The 18,968-nt window shown below is 40.2% G+C and overlaps 1 protein-coding gene across 1 annotated transcript in view; it reads left to right on the top strand.

The window, feature by feature from the left end:
• Window positions 1–18,968, top strand: part of LOC122803905 (serine/threonine-protein kinase MRCK beta-like) — a gene marked incomplete in the record, with an annotated part of 2,302,169 nt that overhangs the window by 1,290,734 nt on the left and 992,467 nt on the right.

Raw genomic sequence — 18,968 nt, 5'->3', positions numbered from 1 at the left:
ATATAATCCTGGTCAATTAGACTACTGACTGGTTTAGAATTGCCTTCTCATCCTAGAGCCCAATTATGTGGCTACCTTATCAACTCTTCTATCATAGTTTTGTTTGACATATCTCTTAAAGTAATTTATTTTTATACTCGTACTGTTGTGATTCATTACAAACTGGGTGTTGTCTCCAGAAATGGATCTTCCTTGGTTTTGACAATGCTCGAGCATGCCTTCCTTGAGGGCCTCCCAAGTCTTGTGTAGCTGGAGACTCAATCCATCAGTGAGGAAGAATGAAAAGGACAACATCATATCAAAATACAAGAAATAAGAAAAAAAATTCCACAATGGGGTATTTATCCGAGTGAGCTTTGAAGCAGCCAGGACAAAGATAAGACTACGAATGCACTCAAGAAAAGGTAAATATGCTGGACAACACATATACCAAGTTATGGTAAGTACATAACTCCTATTTCAGTCATTTGAGTTTGTGTAGTTTGGTAGGGTGAGGTGCCGGGTAAGAAATATTAAGACATGTGCCTTTCCCACTAAGAAATAAGGCAGGTTCTTTAGACACATTCCACATGTGGATTACTGTAATTTACACATTTTCATTCTATGCCCAGCGCATGTTACTGTGAGTTGTAGGGCCTATCAAAGGTTCAGAACCTCATAGAAGGGAGTGCGGAGAAGGGAGCGCTCTATGCAAAATTGTTAGGACTGGAAGTGACTCAAAACCTTGACTTGTACTGCCACTCCTGATGGAGTGATTAGAAAAGTGATCTAGGGCAAAAGCAGTTAGGAACACTGCTGACATAACGTTATGATGCATTTGACATCCCTTTGCATATCCAAGTGAGCTCCCGTCCCTCATGTCAAAAGGATCTGAGGTCTCTCACTAAGCCCCTTTGGTGGCCATCATGCCTGCTAATCAAGGCTCTCACAAAGTAAAGAGCCTTCACATGGAGTTCAGGCCAGATGTTTTGCCTGAGACACTTGTGGGCAAAGTACAGTATGTCATTTCAGAAGGGGGCAGATGATGTACCCACTGTTTTAGTCAGGGAAGGCATCCAGGGTTGAAAAGTGGTGGTCAGGAAAATCCTATCCTCATTCCCTAGCCTCCATGACTGCAGCCCGATATAAGAGTACTGAGTTGTTTAAGCATGTTTTTCTCATACCAAGCTCCCTAAAGTTGTCTGGACCTCAGAAAACAAGCATTTCTCTGCCCATCTCCCCCTCCCTCCCAGACTGTTCCCTGGAATGGACCTACTCTAATCAGGAGTTTCTTCTGGTTCTACAAAACCTGCAGCCAAGTGCAGATCAGACTTCAATGCCTGGAGTCCCCTTTTCCAAGAGGAACCCTCTCCAGACAGGGATGATGAATTCTTAGAGAGAAGAGAGAGAGGAGGAAGAATTGAGCTGTTCCTCCCAAATGTAGTCTTCCACCCCCCTGGAATGACACTTTGTGACAATTCAATGTTCTTTGCTTCACTATTAGAAGTAATATTGTTTGCAAGGACACTTTGTATGGTAAAACTACTTTAGTGGAACAACAGAGGCTTCAGTAGCCCAGAAAGCATATTGTGATGTACTGTGTCTGGATGCCTCTAAACTTTCAACAATTTCTCTAGTTTTGGGAGATGTGGAAGATGCATTTTTAGCAGCCTCCAATTAACTGGACATTCAGCCCTCTGTTCCTAAGAAGCTTGATAGGTTCTATGTGGTCCATGCATTCTTCAGTTTCCTTTACAAAGCTCTGTGGTGCGTCCAGTGGTGGTGTCTGTTGGTCCAGAGAAGGGGTCAGAAGTGATGCTTGCTTCCCAGTACTCTTCTCAGTGCTAAGGATGGAAGTGTACTAGACCAGTTTGGGAAGAAAGCGTACTTAGCTGCCACTGCTAATTGTCAGACAGATATGCCCAAGTTTCATATTTCACTCCTAAACCAGATGAAGGAGATGATAGGAGCAGTTTCTGATGGCGATCTGAGGACAAAACTGCTGGACTTCACCCAGACAACTAGTTGGCTAAACACTCCAAGTGTGGTCATGATGCTGTGACTGCATCTTGCAGGTTGCAGCTATGGAGTCAGTGATCAACAGACATGCATGACTTGGGCTTCAGCGCCTACCAGGGGATGCCATAGTTCAGATTCGTAATGGTCCGTTTGTTAAGGAGCTTCTTTTGAGGAACTCCACAGGTGAAGTACTCAATCATGGAAGAAAGCATGAGGATGACTATGCAGTAAGTGAAACAGCCCCCCCCCCCCCACACACACACACATAGTTATAACAAGGATTACTCATGCAAGTTTAGGCCTTGCTCCAAGACAAGTGTAAGAAGGGCCAGTATGGACTTCCAAAATGGCTGCACATTGAGTAACAGCTTAATTTCCGCTCTCCCAGTGTGAAAACAAACTCAGAAAAGAGAGCCAGTGAACTCATGTTTTGGGGGGGGGTAAGCTTCTGTAACTGGCTAGTAAGTGCATTGCCTTGATGCCAACAAAAAGAAATTCAGAGAACCTGAAAGAAAATCAACCAGAAAAGGTTAGGGAAATAAAAACACTGAATGGGAAGAATTCTGCAGCTTTTCAACAAAAAGCAGTGCAAGCTCGAGCTTTGGTGCAAGACATGACTTTCAATAACCTAGAGGAAAAAACAAGTCAGACATACAAAGAGGTTATTAAAATAAACAAAACACTAGGGCAGTATATCAACTCAAATAACAAAATGCTGGATAGAATGGAAGAAGCTTTAAACAGATATTCAGATGAGATAATAAAACTGCAAAAATTGGAGGTTGATGTGAAGAAAAGGCTGGCTGAATATGAGACCGCTCAAAAAGAGCTGTTTCAAAAAATAAACTACACAGGGAAAGAGATTTTCTGCTGTACCAGAGAAACTGGAAGGAACAGACTGTATTAATTTTATGAGAGCACAAATAAGCAAATTGAGTGGTATTCCATAGCAGGAGCTGTTAATTGAAAGGGCACATCGTTTGTATGCTCCAAACCTGGCCATTAGAAAGCAACCTAGACCGTTAATAGTAAAGGTGCAATCCTACCTGCCGAAGAAGTTGATTCTGACAAAACTGGCAGACGAACAAAGTAAAAAAGTGGGAAACAGTACAGTTTTTGTGGAAAATTATTACTACACCAGACAGAAGAGTAAATTTATTTCATTAATCGGGGAATGCCGAGAAGCAGGTGTGAGATTCAAACTGCTGTATGCAGCTAAATTCAGAATATTCTTTTCTGGAGGAACAAAATCATTTTTGATGCAGGACACGCTAAGGAGAAAATATAAAAGTTTGTCCAACAAAAAGTGAGCTGTGAAAAAGGAGATTCTGCTGCTTGTTCTTCTGGTGACAAAGACCACAGAGAGACTGGGCCAGTGAAATCTTTTTCCAGTGTTTCAATGGAAAATGCTTGAGAGACAAAAAAGCACAAGAGCTGACTAGAAGAACTGAGAGTATATTGGAAATGAAGGATAGACTAGATTTGGGAGAAGGAGAGCAAGAGGAATAAAGCCAGCAACTCGGAAATTGACAAATAAATGTGTGATTATAAAGCATTAATTATATTTGTGAAGCATGACAGAACAAGAAAACTTGAAAATATTGAACTTTTTTGACTTTGTTAAACTTGTAAGGGACTCCAAAGTATATGCCCCACTTCATGTGATTAATGTTTGGAGGAACACTTGGAATAGGGGAAGATGAAGGAAAGAGCTGTAAATAAAACAAACTTTTATTCTTAACAGTAATATTTAAATAGTATTTGATATCTGCATGCTACATAGTTTTCTCAATTATTTTCAAGTGTAATGGAGTAACTAAACTAAACAAATGCCTATGTTTTTATTTCTTCTTTTCTCCATGTTAAGTTTTAAGAAATGTAAGCACTGAAATGTAAAAAAAAGGGGGAAGAAGAAAAGTCTGTTAGAGAGAGTATGTTACAAGAAAAATTTGCTTTTTCTTATTCTTGCATAGGGGATTGACTGGATTAAGGCTCTTGGCTTTATCTAGTAACACATTTTAAGAGAAAGCAAATAAATAAAAAGAACATTGAATATAATAAAGCTTTCCTGTAGCAAATAAGTAAATAAAATAATTAAATACTTGTAGAAGCAACACTGTATATGGTTATCATGTCTCCGTGGAGGCATTTAGATAAAGAGCAGTAAAAACAGAGTACTTCTGTCTTGTAATGTCTTTCTTTCAATGGCTAACAGGTGTTTTTTTTTTCTAAATGCATTCAAGTATGTTTTTTTATTCTGGGAGAGCAATGAAGATAAGACAAAAACAGAAGACAGCACATAGTAGAAACACAGTCTGAATGCATCTTAGGTTGGATAACCTTCCTTCTAGGTTAACCCAAGTCTATCAGTTTGGGACAATTGTTCCTTTTAAGAAGGTAAAACTTCATTATTTGATATTTGAATATGTACATAATTTTGTATGTTAATAGGTTTTTGGGGTGTACTGGGAGTGTAGTTGTTCCCCCCCCAGGGCTTTCACTAAAACAAAGTATAAGATTTTGTAAGATATGACATAGGCTCAAAAGGCTATGACAAGAAACTGTATACGAGGTCAACCTGCCAAACAGTAGTGTGCATTTAACACAAAAACCGGAAGTAGATACTTAACAAAAATCCTGTTACAAATAAAGTTGGGAATAATAACCTTTTAACATAATGTTAATATTAAGTTAATAGGTTTTTAGGGTGTACTGGGAGTGTAGTTGTTTCCCCCCCCCAGGGCTTTCACTAAAACAAAGTATAAAATTTTGTAAGATGTGACATAGGCTCAAAAGGCTATGACAAGAACCTGTATACGAGTTCAACCTGCCAAACAGTAGTGTGTGCATTTAACACAAAAACCGGAAGTAGATACTTAACAAAAATCCTGTTGCAAATAAAGTTGGGAATAATAACCTTTTAACATAATGACCGTTTTGATACTATCTTTAACTGTTGATCTCACAGATATATATACAAAAAGAGCAGCGAACTATATTAAAAATGTGGAGTGCAAATAGCTGTGCTAAAGGAAGCACATTTGGAAAGAACTGGTCATGTAAATGTAATAAAGGTTTTCAGGATGGTTATTTTGCAGAATACCTGAGACAAAGGAAAAGAAGAGTATTTATATTAATTGCAAGAAGAGCTCCAATAGTGATAGAAGATGATCAAGAAGAAGATAGTAGATATGTAGTACTAAGGGGCTACTAGCAAGGGAAGAGGATTATACTGGCATATATTTATATTCCACATAAAACTGCTGTAGTGGAGCTTAAGAAGATTGTGTTTGCAACAGGGAATATTACATGTAGGTTGGGACTGGAATTTGATTTGCAGCAGAGAATGTGTGTCGGGGGGGGGGTCAGAAGGGAAAATATAATGAAGCATGGTAGATTTTTAAAGAAATTTAAGAAAACATTTGTCATGGAAGATGTGAATTCAAGACTAGGAGTTTGGAGTGAATTTGCATATTATTCCTCAAGATACAAAAACTGGGTGAGGTTAGACAGAACTTACATTTCACAGGAACAAGTGCATTTACTTGAAAGTTTTGATGTGCATCCAGTAACTATTTCAGATCACGCGCCAATAGTAACTATTAAAAATGCAGGGTAATGAAATAAAAAATGAGACACTGGCACTTTCCCACCTGTCTGTTGATAAGAGAGGGATTTAAGGCATGGATAGTGGAAACTATTCAGGAGTTATTAGAGAAGATAGAAATGTATTCTGAAAATATAGCTAGGGAGTGGAGTAAAATTAAAGTGGAGTTTAAAAATAGGGTGGAAATGAAAGAGTAGATGGTTAAGAACAACAATAATTATTTAGCAGGACTAACAAATGTTTAAAGTATTGCAGAATAGGGGGAATCTCAGAGAACAGGAGCAGTTGCAGAATGCTAAGCAGAAAATAAAGGATTACCCAATAATATCCATGAGTTTAGAAAGATTGCTGTTAAGCAGCTGTTTTTTGATAATAATGCCAGAGCACACAAACTTTTAGCGCAACAACTCGGGCAATAGAAAGTAGAAAGAGAAAGCTTGGGGAGCCTATAACAAGGAAGGTAACAAGAGATCCTGCTTGAAATATTTTGGATGTTCTGTGTAAAGCAGAGAAATGTGGAGATCAAGAAATTGTACAAATAGAAATGTTTATAGAAGAATTAAATATGCCAAGGTTAGAGGTAAATGAGGCTCAATTACTAATATTTAGGATAGGAGGAGATGAGTTAAAAATGTTTATGTATAACCAGTCAACAGGAAAGTACCCAGGAATAGAAGGTACTCCTGTAGAAGTTTGGAAACTAGGAGGAAAAAGAAAACTGAAAGATCTGGAAGATTTTGTTTAGCAGTATTTTAAGAGGAGGAGGAAGAGAAGCACTAACATCCTGCAAGAAAGGGGTTGTGACTGTAATACCTAAAGAGGGCAAAGACTCAGCAGGTCCAGCTTCATAAAGGTCCATTTCAGTCCTAAACCATGATTATGTAGTATTTGTCTGTAATGGCTAAAAGAATGGCAAAGATGATGCCAACATTGATAGACTTGGATCAGTGTGGTTTTGTGGAGGGGAGGCAAACATTTGACAACATTAACAAAACATTGTTGGAGGGAAGCTGAATGTAAGAAAATGTTGCTATCGTTGGTGGGTCTTGATGCAGTGAAAGCATTTGACAGAGTAAGCTGGGAGTTTGAGCAGGGCAATGAAAGCATTTGCATTCTGTTATAGAAGTATAAGGTTGATTAGGATGATATATGAGGAATCAGAGGTGAAAATTAAAGTGGGTGGTGGGTTCCTGTTGGATAATTTCTGTTTGAGCAGAAAAAACAGGCAGGGGGAGGGGTCCTCTTTTCCCTTTATTTGCACTATATATAGAACCATCGACAAAAAAGAGTCTTAGAATTTCAGTGTAATTAGTATGGCAATCAAGAAAAGCTGACTGCATTTGCAGACAATTTGATTTTATACCTAATAAAACCAGAAAAGGACATTTCAGTGTTGTGGAACATTTTGAGGCAGTTTCAGATCTTTTCATGATACATAATTAATGAAGCTAAAACAAAGACAATAGCTGTAAATTATGTACCCGCACACTAATTGGTTCAGAAATATCCATATTTATGGGGACATGATAAAATTAAGTACTTAGTATGGATTAAAAAAAGATTTGGGTGTGGCAGCTAAGGATGTGTGGGAATATACTAAACAAAAGATAATACAAAAACTGAGAAACTGTAAGCTCTGTTATATGGATATTGATAGCAAGATACAAACAGTTAAAATGTTTTTAGTCCCTATCATTTTATACACAGGTCAGGCATGTTTTTGTCAACTACAGGATAAGATGTGGTTTGCAGTTACTAAATAGCTGAATGATTTTATCTGGAAGGGGAAGATAGCAAGAGCCTAGTGGGATAAGCTGATTCTTGGTTTGAGATTACAGGTAAGACTCCTATGCGTAGCACAAGCAGGAACCTATAATTCAAAGTGGAAAGGGATGATTGTGAAACGGGGTAGGCTCAAGAAACAGAGAGACTGGGATTTTGGATGCAAATTCTTAAGAAGAGTAACAATAACAACGCAGAATATTATAGTCATAAAGTAGCAGACAATATTCTAAGAACTAAGCCAACACTGTAATGGAGAAATGAGGTTCTGCTAATACGGATGACTGCAAATAGGGATACAGACAATAGACAGGAGGGAGCTGAAATTTATTGGAGAAAACTGGTAAAAGAACCAAGATATTAGGAGCAAGTAATTAAGAGAGGGAAATGTATTAGAGTGAGAAGAGGCCAAGAATTTATTTGGACTGCTGGATAGAGACTGCCTTCCCTGTCAAGGATTGGCATTAGAGTATAAGCAAAGAGAAAGGAATAGGGGATCCTAAGTGAAGACCAGCACTGGTAGAGTTTTTAGTAGAATCTAGAGCAGACGCTGCTGTTAAAAAGGGAATTATTAGTAGAGTATACAAAATATTGCAGGATAACTATAAGAATCAGTCAGAGGAGGTTAGAAAGGACTGGGAAGAGAGATTGGATAAGCAATTCACAAAGAAACAGTGGGGATGTGTTGTTTCACAAGTATGTAACAGTGTAGAAGATTTGGTGTCTTTGCTTGGAAGTGTTTACTTGGGTGTTTTTATACCCCAAGTAGATTCCAAAAATTTTTCCTCAGGTAGACAGCAAATGTTGGAGGTGTGATGGGGAAGAAAGAGATAACTGGGGACATATTTTCTGGGAGTATAGTGAGTTGCCAGACTTTGAAGATTTTCTGCAGACTGCTCTGTCAGAGATACTTGGTGAGCAGATTGGTGTAACTTAGGAAATGATCTTTTTGGGCTATGATACAGAATCTGAATTGTCGAGTCTAATTTTGGTGGCTGCCAAAAAAGCAATTACTAAAAAATGGAAATGAAAGTCTAAACGAACTTTATTAGAAGTAGTGAATATAGAACAAAGGTAAAACTACTGGAAATGGGATCTTTAGAAAAGGGTATGAACAAATTACATAGGAAAAATGGGAGTTGTGGGAACAGTACGTGCAGAGGAGCAATGAGGTTTAAAAGAAGGCAGGATTTGAATGAGCTATGTAATATTTGACCAACAATGACTGGATAGATTATAAGTGATGTATAACGTTTACAACTAGAATTATGTCACTATGGTTTGTTTTCATTTATATAAATGTGTGATTGCCTGTGCCATGTATGATAATTTAATAAAGATGTTTCTTGTTTAAAAAATAAAAAAGGTCAGTGTAAGAAGAGATGGCAGGAAGACCAAAAGGAAGAGCCTGGAGGGGACGGCTATGGCTACATGGAATTCCTGTCCACCCAAGACTTACCTCACTTACCTCTCCTTCCCATCTGAAAGATATCGCAAGAAGAGGAATTCAGTGCATAGAACTCTGGGGGAAAGCATCACAAAAGATAAATAGGTATTGCAAACAACTTATCAAAGTTGCAAACTGCAGTTCCTAAGCACACTAATAATGTCAGGCTTTCCACCTTTTACAAGGACTTTGAGCCAAGTACATCTGATTCCCCTATACCACAAGAGCTTAAACAACTAGTGGTGATAGGACCCATATAAAAGCAGAAATGCAACAATGGCTTCTACTCAGTTTTCTTCGTAGTGCACAGAAAGGACGATCCTTGGTGGTCCACCTTGAACTTGTCAAGGCTAATTGCCTATCGCAGGGTCTGAATTGCTGAGGCTAAAAGCCCTCATACACTCATTTTCCATCAAACTCTGATGGTAACTTTTGATAACAAGAATGCATATCCTTACATACCAATACACAGGTGCTTTCTCTGATTTGAGACAGGGTGCTTCCATTGTCAGTTTTCCTCTTTGCCCTTTGCAATTAGCTACTATACCAAGAGTTTTTACAAACTGCCTTTTTCCAGTAACTGTATGTTGCAGAGCCAAAGACACCATAAAAACTGGATGACTGCCTAATTCAGACACTATCCCAGGAGGAGGCAGAGAGCGCTCTATATTTCACTATGAACTGTTTCAGAACCCTTGATTTTCCTCAGCATTTGTAAGCCATATCTCAATCCTTTCAAGAAATTGGCTTCTTGGATCCTTCCTAGATCAGAGTGTCCATCTTCCTTCTGAAAAGATGGAATTCAGCTGAATACATTCAGTAGATGACTCTGCAGTGATTATTATAGTCAGCAGATTCATGAAGGCACTTGAATTCATGGCCTTCACATTTTTGATGGACCCCTAACAAAGCACCACATTTGAAATAACTGTTGGGTATTTAAGATGTCTGTGGAGCTAACATTCACAGTTGGTGGAGTAGATTATCTTAGTTTTACCCCTTATCTCCAGAGAGCTGGTCCAACCAGGTCATATGGTGTCTTTTGAACAAGATCCTAACAGTCAGATCCTAACTTTGTACTCAGCTTGGGGTTTCATTCTGCTGATCACGAAGTGCAGGGGGGTGTAGAATACACCACCAAGAAGAAAATATGTAAATGTAAACAAGAATGATGGCTCTTAGACGGGCACTTGGGGCCTTCAGATCCCTGTGGAAGAAAGAGTTTTGCATGTCACAGCAGGCAATACTACTGTAATGTCCATCAGGAAACAAGGTGTGGCTTGTTTTTACCACTTGTGTTGGTTGACCATGACTGTCTGGGAGATGGCTCTTCAATTGCAGTAACATAATGGGCAGTCAGCATCCCATCCTATCTTATCTGAACTCTAAATAGATCAGCTGCAGATCTCAATGAATGGAAGTTCCACATGAATGTTTTTCCCCAGATTGTTCACAGGTAGGGCATCCCCAAAAGTAGACCTTTTTACATCTCTAAGCAACAGACAGCTGAGGAAGTTCTTCTGCTATTCATGCACATAGAACCTTGGGCATGGATGCCTTCTCCCTCAGACAGACAGATCTGTTTCTGTATACTTTCCCTCTAAGTCCCACTTCTTCCCAAGGTGATTCCAAAAGCAATTGTGGAGAGGCCAAGAATGCTCTCAATAGCATCCTTTTTGTCCAGACCGCATTGTTTCTCTCTCCTCATTCAAGTGACCAGGATAAAACCTAAAGTGCTGCCTCTGAAAAGAGACCTCCACAGTCAGTGAAAGTGGACCCTAATACACTCTAGCCTAAAGTTGTTGCGGCTTACTGCCTGGATGATCTAACTCTCTTGTCCTTCAGGTACTAGTTCACTGAGAATATGCTGACCCTATTTAAGTAAGCTGGGAAGCCTGTAACATAGAAATCCTACTTAGCCAAGTGGAAATATTTTTTTCTCTCTGATGCCATATGAATGATTAAGACCCTAGCACAACGCTTACATCCATGATTTTGCTGTAATTAAGTGAGCAGGATGTTGGGCCTTCTGCAGCTGACATCCCAGTAGTAAGAGCTACTGCAACAGTGATCTATTCAAATGTACTATTATGATAAGCTCTTATAGGATTGTACTTCACTGTTACAGCTTGTAGAAAGATTTCAGTTGTAAGCCCTCCTTGTATATACCATCTTACTTGCTATTCCATAAAGAAAGGGAGTTACTGAAGCCAAATCCATCCTTCGTGCCAAAAGTTGTTTCAGAAGTGATAGATATAATAAATGTCTGCAAGTTGCAGTTGCAGCACAATGCACTAGGCAGCAACCAAATCTGCAACATATATGATTGTTTCTGCAAAGATCTCTTATAAAATGCCACATAGAGTACTGTCCACATGTTTATCAAACATTACGTTGGAGGAATAGGACAGTCTTTTGGTACATATGTGCTGCAGGGAATGCAGCAAGCATCCACTTCCCTGGGTGTATTAACACTTGTTAGGAATTCTACCCAGATGGTGTGATTTACCCTCCTGGGGTAGAAAATGAATTTGTGTGCAAGACACAATTAGCATAGCAGTACACCTTTGAGATGAGGTCCCTGTAACAGTCATCTTTTCTCAAGAATATTATATATAGTTTTATGATAACTGCTTTATTAAATGATTTCATGGTTGCCTTTTCTGTTACAACGATAATTTATTTTACAAGGGACTGTGACGTAATAAAGTGAAAAGTCTCTGTGTGGTTAGAAGGGACTCTAAGAATAGTGGAATGCTACTTAGCAGCATAGGATTTGTTTACAGATTCAAGACTAGCATATGCCTTCATAGGGATTTGACAGTAGCTGTTTCAAATTCTGGACCTGAAGGGGAAAAGCACATAAGATGGATGAGTCCGGTTGTTATCCTATTACAGTTACCGCTCCTCGATCTGTTAACAGTACCTGCCTACAAACAACCATTATTCCTTCATTTAAAGAATACCAAGAAGACATATCCCTACCAATGATGTGCAATTTTGCTGGAAGAAATGCTTTTATCTTCTTTTGAACAGGTATGTACAATTACTGTAAAGTACATCTCATAGAAAACACTTTTTCTGGTTGCTTTCACCTTATGCATCAGAAGGATTTCAGACTTAAATTCTGTCTTTAGTAAACCGCATTACTTGATGTTTTATAATGAAAAGGCATCATAGAAGACCAAGTCATCATCATGTCAAAGTTAGTATCAGCAATGACTCTTAATTTGTCTGTACAGCTGTCATTTTTAAGTCCTACCAACCATGTGAAAAGCTGCTGCATATACTGATTTTATACAGACAAGTCAGATATTACACTAAGAAGACTAATTACGTAGAAAAAAAGTAAGCTTTTTATCTCATCCAAGAAGGCCTACCAGTGAGTAATTTTACTGTACCAGTTTTGCTCTTCCTGTCCTAACTTACAGTTTTGGAATGATTGGCTGGCCCCAGACATGTTGGATAGATTAGATAGGAAAGCAAGAAGGATGCTTCATGCTCACCAGATGACTTATAAAAATCAGTGCATACCAAGATTATGTATTCCCCGTCCCGAAGGAGGGCTGGGCCTCCTTGAAATTGATTACATGTATAGATCTGCAATCATGGGACTTCACACACATCTGCTGACCTCACAGGACCCAACCATAGTGAAAGATGTTCTGTAGTCCTATCTCACCTTCATTCTTACATTTGGGTTCGGAGCCGATCCTCGGCTCTCACTCTGCTGATTACAAAGCTTGAAGTCTCTCAGTTGGCTCATGGCAAGATAAGTATCCCATAGTGCATTAGTAAGAATCTCCAGATCTAGTTTGCCGTGTGTACGAGTTCAGAAGTGCTCTCTTTCTTGGCCATGGCTAAGTTGGAATTTCTTCATTATTCAGTTTCTATAGTGATCGTTTTTTGATTATAATAGTAGTTTAGTATAAATAGCTTAACTGTTGTTATCTAGCAGTAAATTAGTTAGCATGTTTTTTTTTTTTTTTTTTTGAATTATTGCAATTGTTGCAAACTTGTTGGCCGTTGCTTCTGCAGGCCCTTTTCTTTCTTAGTGGTATCCCTTCTTGCTGTGTGCTAGTTTTTGCTAAATTTTTTTCTCTTAGGTATAGGTCTCTGATTTAGTTAGGACCTATTCTAGCCTTTGTTTGACTATAACTAGTGTGTTAGCCTTTTCTGTGTTTATTTACTGTATCATTGCATTGTTTAGCCTGTTTTAACCAAAAAAAAAGTACCATCTTGTTTGCTCGTTTCCCACCTTTCCTAGTCAGTCCAGATCCCAGGCTTTGCTTGTCTCAGGACTTTATTTTCTGTGTTCAGAGCTATCCAGACCTTGCTGTGGTAGAGGGAAGTCCTACTGCTTACCAGTGGAAGCATTGTACTTCCTTTCTAACACTAGAGGAGTGGTTTCTGAAATTGTAATTTTATTAGCCTTTTTTGGGCTGATTTCTATCCCTTTCAACTTTCTGGCTTAAAAACGCATGTGTTTGCACATTTTTCGCATTGTGCAACACCGCGAGGCTACAGTTAAACTATTCCAGGTGCCAGAAAGTCTGCTCTTCAAATTTTCCCTTAGAACTAGATGGTTTCTCCCAACAAATTTCTTTCAGCCCCAAAGAGAAAGAGTTTTTGACTAAAGGTGTGCCTGTAGATGCCATGGTGGTGGCAGCAGCCACAAAGAAGGAACTAGCGGAAACATCCTCATCTGTTCACCCACCGAACAAGGAGTCTCAAACGATGGACAGATATGGGAAGCATATCTTCTCTTCAGTGGCTTTTACACTCAGATCACTGAATTACCTCACCCATTTCACTAGGCTTCAAAGAGATCTCCTAAAGGCGCTAGGATATACTCTCCAAGGTACTTTAACTGAAGGAGCCCCTGAGAGGGTTACTGCTCAGTTGTCTACTTTAAACTCCATTGTTAACTCCTCCATGAGGCTGATATCTTATGCAGCAGATGGAGTGAGCAGGGCAGTGGGTTCAGGAGTTTCCTTTAGGAGACACTCCTGGATGCGCTTATGTAATTTTATGGAGCCCTTTAAATCTACATTTGCCAACGCCCCCTATGACGGTTCCCCTCTGTTTGGACCAAAGGTAAAAGAGACACTCACCAGATGCGAGCAGGAAGGGAAAACTCTCTCTCTGCTATGGGAGTACGTTTTTCCGTCCCTTCTAGACCATACCCTAAGGGTCAGACAGGCAGGAAAATGTGGTTCAAGAAATCTCAGAGATATTTCCCAGACGCACAAGGTGATTCCTTCTCCAGAGGCAGAGGAGGAGGAAATAATGGTAGACGTCACCCTAGAGGCAGGGGGGGTCCGCAAAACCAGGGTGGTCACGATTCCTTTCGTGGACATCCCTCTCAGCGCTCCTGAAGTGGGGCCCGACTGCGCTTCTCTGGAGCCAGTCGGGGGGTTGCTTATCTTTGTATCCAGAAGCCTGGCATGACATCACACAAGTCAAGTGGGTACAAAGAATAATTTCCAGAGGATACTCCATACCCTTCTCTTCTCCACCTCATCCCACCAAGAAATTCCCAGATGTTCCACCCAATCACAGGGATCAAGCAACTGTAGAAGTCCAAAAGTTGCTTCAAAAGAGAGTCATCCAACCCGTCCCCCCCAGACCAGATAGCATTCGGAACTTACTCCAGATTCTTTTTAGTGCCAAAACGAACAGGGGACTGGAGACCCATCTTGGATCTCAGCAAGTTAAACGAATCAGTAAAGAAGTCCAAGTTCCGAATGGTAACAGTGCAGTCTATACTACTTCTGTTAGGGCAAGACAATTGGTTGTGCTCCATAGACCTCCAAGATGCGTACTGCCACATAAAAATGGACAGAGCATCAAGGAGTCATTTACGCTTCCGGCTAGGAGTCATTCATTACCAATTTTGTGCTCTGCCCTTTGGTCTCACCACAGGGTGTTCACCAAATGCATGGCGGTAGTAACGGCTCACTTGAGACGTCTTGGATTCCAAGTGTTTCCGTACCTGGACGACTGGCTCCTGACTGCCACCACCAGGTACCTACTTCTACAAGCCAAGGATTCAACCATCTGAGTCTGCAGTCAGCTAGGGATTACTGTAAATTGAGAAAAGTCTGCCTTGTCGCCTTCTCAGTATGTGACTTTTATAGGCGCAGAATTAGATACAGTCTCAATGATGGCTCGCCTTCCTTCAGACAGAATACAAAATATAAGACAACAAATATACAGCCTGCTTCCCCAACACAAAGTCAAAGTGAAGACAGTGTTCAAACTTCTAGGAACCATGGCCTGTACTATAACTCTAGTTCTGCTAGCCAGACTACATATGAGAATTCTACAATGGCTACTGTTTTCCCAGTGGTCTCTTCATCAACTGCCTCTGTCTCATCCCGTTTTAATAACAGAATCTTGCCAAAAGGACCTTCGTTGGTGGATCCAGTCCAATCAACTAACGATAGGGACACCACTCATTCCTTGCCAGTCTGTTGCTACTGTGACCACGGATGCCTCCCAGATTGGGGGGGGGGGGGTCATTATCTAGGAAGAACAGTCCAAGGCACATGGCAAGAACACGAGGCTCATTTGCATATCAATGTCCTAGAAATGAGAGCAGTGCTAGTATCGTTGCAAGCACTTCACAACTTTCTTCCTCTAGGGACAATAGCAATCCAATCAGTCAGTATGTCAGTGGTATGGTATATAATAAAACAAGGGGGGACCAGATCCTACCCCCTATGTTGAGAAGCTCTTCGTGTTTGGCAGTGGGCGTTATCTTCCCAACGCTTTCTAGTTGCAACGCATATCCCGGGGACAACCAAAGTGATGGCCAGCAAGCTCAGCAGGGCAATCTTGATGCCTCACAAGTGGTCTCTGAATCAGAAAGTCGCCAAACAGATTTTGCGCAATTGGGGACAGCCTTGCTGCAATCTGTTTGCCAGTCCAGTGAACACCAACTGCAGCAGCTACTTCTCCCTTAAGCCCCCCCCCCCCGGGGGAGACACCGTGAGATGCACTTGTCCACAATTGGCCCTCGGGACTTCTTTATGCCTTTCCTCCATTTCCGCTAGTATCAAAAGTGATCCAGAAAGCAAAGTCCTTGGGAAGCAAAATGATTCTTATCACTCTTTACTGGCCTCGTTAGATTTGGTTCCCCTTTCTCGGGCCTTACCTTCTGGAAGGTCCATGGACTCTGGAACCAGTACCAGACCTTCTGACACATATGTCAGGCACGTTCCATCCCTGTCTCCACACCCTCAACTTGACAGCCTGGCTGCTCCACTTCCATCCCTAGTCAGGCTTCATGATTTCTCCCCGGCAGTTACACATATCCTGACGTCTTCTCACAAACCTTCTACGAAAAAATTGTATGCTAGCAAATGGAAAAGATTTTCTCTCTGGGCACGAGCTAAAAACATAGACCCATACACAGCCTCCATTCCTTTAGTGTTGGAATTTCTAACCGAACCTTTTCATCAGGGATCAGCTGCTGCTACAATCAAAGTTCAATTAGCAGCTATCTCCAGTTTTCATTTGGGACAACATGAACCTAATCTGATGGCTCACAGATTGTGTAAATTATTTTTAAAAGGCACTACCTTGCTAAGACCTCCTTTTCAAGAACCTGTCTCTCCCTGGGATCTAAGTTTTGTTCTTTCTAAACTTAGCTGTCTGCCTTTTGAACCTTCACATACTTGTGATTTTAAAGTTCCTTTCATGGAAGACCATTTTTCTAGTAGCCATTACATCCACCAGAAGAGTATCAGAGCTGCAAGCACTTTCAGTCAAACCTCCTTACTTGATTTTTCATAGAGACAGAGTTTCCCTTCATACAAATCAGTCCTTCATCCCCAAGGTTTGTTCTCAGTCTAATATGAATCAAACTATTGAACTGCCAGTCTTTTTCCCTAATCATTCAAACAAAGTGGAATATAAGTTCCATCAACTTGATGTACACAGACAGTTAAGGTTCTGTCTACATAGAACCAAAGAGTTTAGGAGATCAGACCAATTGTTTGTATCTTTTTCGGAGACAAGAAAAGGTATGCCGATCTCCAAGATAACGTTATCAAATTGGATTTCAAATTGTATATCTTTTATTTACTCTTCTAATGGCAAAGAACTCCCGTTTAAAGCTCATTCTACCAGATCTGTATCCACATCTGCTGCTTTTCAAGCCAGAATTTCAGTGGACAGTATATGTGCAGCAGCAACTTGGGCTACCCCTCATACTTTCATTACTCATTACAAATTGTATTTGGCCTCCGGGGCAGAGCCTCCTTTGGTTCCATGGTTCTTAGGAGTATATTCCCGTGAGCCACCCGAGAAAAGTTGCTAGGGCCGCTGTCCCATATGTAAGAATGAAGGCGAGGCGAGATAGGACTACAGAACATGAAGAAGTTATGTACTCACCTTAATGTTCCATGTTTGTAGTCCATCTCTCCCTTCATTCTTACGAACCCTCCCATCTACCCCATCCATGTATCCTTGCAGGATCTGGAGACACGATAGTGTCTGTCTTCCCTAGGGTTGGAGACCTTTCATCTTTGTTTTTCTTTGTGGAAATACCTTCTATCACTTTATAGACAGCAGCAAACAAGATCTGGGGATTCTTATTAGTGCACTATGGGATACCTACCTTGCCACGAGCCAACTGAGAGACATCGAGCTTTGTAATCGGCCCAGTCAGAGCTGAGGATCGGCTCCAAACCCATATGTAAGAATGAAAGGGCGAAATGGACTACAAACATGGAACGTTATGGTGAGTACATAACTTCTTTTTTTGAAACATGAGGAGAATAAATCTATGATGACGTCTCTGCTTAATCTAGCAGAGGCATATTGATGTCAAGCAGGAATGGAAATCAAACCAGAAGTAGATAAAAATCAGACAGCAACTGAATGTGCCAAAAGCAAGAATGCAAGGTGAAAGACCAGATGAGAAGGCAAGAAATGTGGAAAATGTATAAACATAGTTGCAAGTATAGAAAACTTCTAAAAGAACCTCATGTTGATCAGGAACGAATGCAGGAATGGTTAAGGAGAGGCAAATTCAAACCATGAGATGATGGGTTAATATTGGCAGCCCAAGATAGTGGGCTACTTACACATTGGTTTACAAAGTCCATTGATCATGTAGGGGAAACAGACAAGTGTAGGTTTTGTAAAACTGCATTGGAAAACAGTCGCACACCTCGTTGCTGGTTGTGACATATTAATGGCAGAAGGACTGTATACTAAAGGGTATAATAATGTGGCAAGACTGTGGCATTGGGGATTGTCCAAACATTATGGTATTGAAGTGGCTAAAAAACGTGGGAAACATGAGACACAAAGCATCATAGAAAATAATGAAGTTTACATCACATGGGATCACCCATTACCAACAGTTCAAGAGATAGATGCTAGAAAACTGGATATGGTGGTCAATGAAAAGTAGGCAAAAGTAGCATTGATCATTGAAATCACCATACCCAGTGACTACAGTGTCTTGCATAAAGAGAAACACAAAGTCGTAAAATATCAGGATCTGCAGGCAGAAACGAGAGCAATGTGGAAGAAAGATACCCAGACAGTTCCAATATTAGTAGGAGCAATGGGTGTTATAAAAAGAAAAAAAAAATCTACAGTCGCATTTAGATATGTTACCAATACATGTAACCCCGTACAAATTGCAGGAGGAGTCATTACTGGGCACATTGCAGGTGCTGCAAAGAGCACTTTTGGCTGACATCAAAGATTGAAACAATAATTTCATGAAGTTTAATTGTACTTTGACTTAGGAATGGGATACATTCCCATCATGGTAGTAGAAACCCAAAAGATTTGGAGAAATTAAAAAAAGTGAGTAAACAGAATTTATGTAAAGGGTAGGTGCAAGGCAAAGTAAAACCATGTCCCAGGAGAGCACCTTAACCAGAATATTTGAGAAATGTTTCTGCATAAGCTATCTTAGTAGCTGCCACATGGACTGTTGTCTACACTTTCACAAAAACTGAGAAAAAGTACACTCCAGAGGAGAGAAGGGTTTTGGTAATGCTGCATTATAGAGAATCTTTTTATCTGTCCACCTCTCATAGATTTACTAACACTGCTTGGGAGTCTAGCCAATCTATCCAACGGTTATGATGCACTGTTAAATTGACC

The sequence above is a fragment of the Protopterus annectens genome, chromosome 6.part0 (assembly GCF_019279795.1).
Source record: "Protopterus annectens isolate FY-2018-M chromosome 6.part0, PAN1.0, whole genome shotgun sequence".
NCBI lineage: Eukaryota > Metazoa > Chordata > Ceratodontiformes > Protopteridae > Protopterus > Protopterus annectens.
Note: the sequence above shows the minus strand (reverse complement) of the source record. Positions and strands in the feature narration are given on the sequence as shown.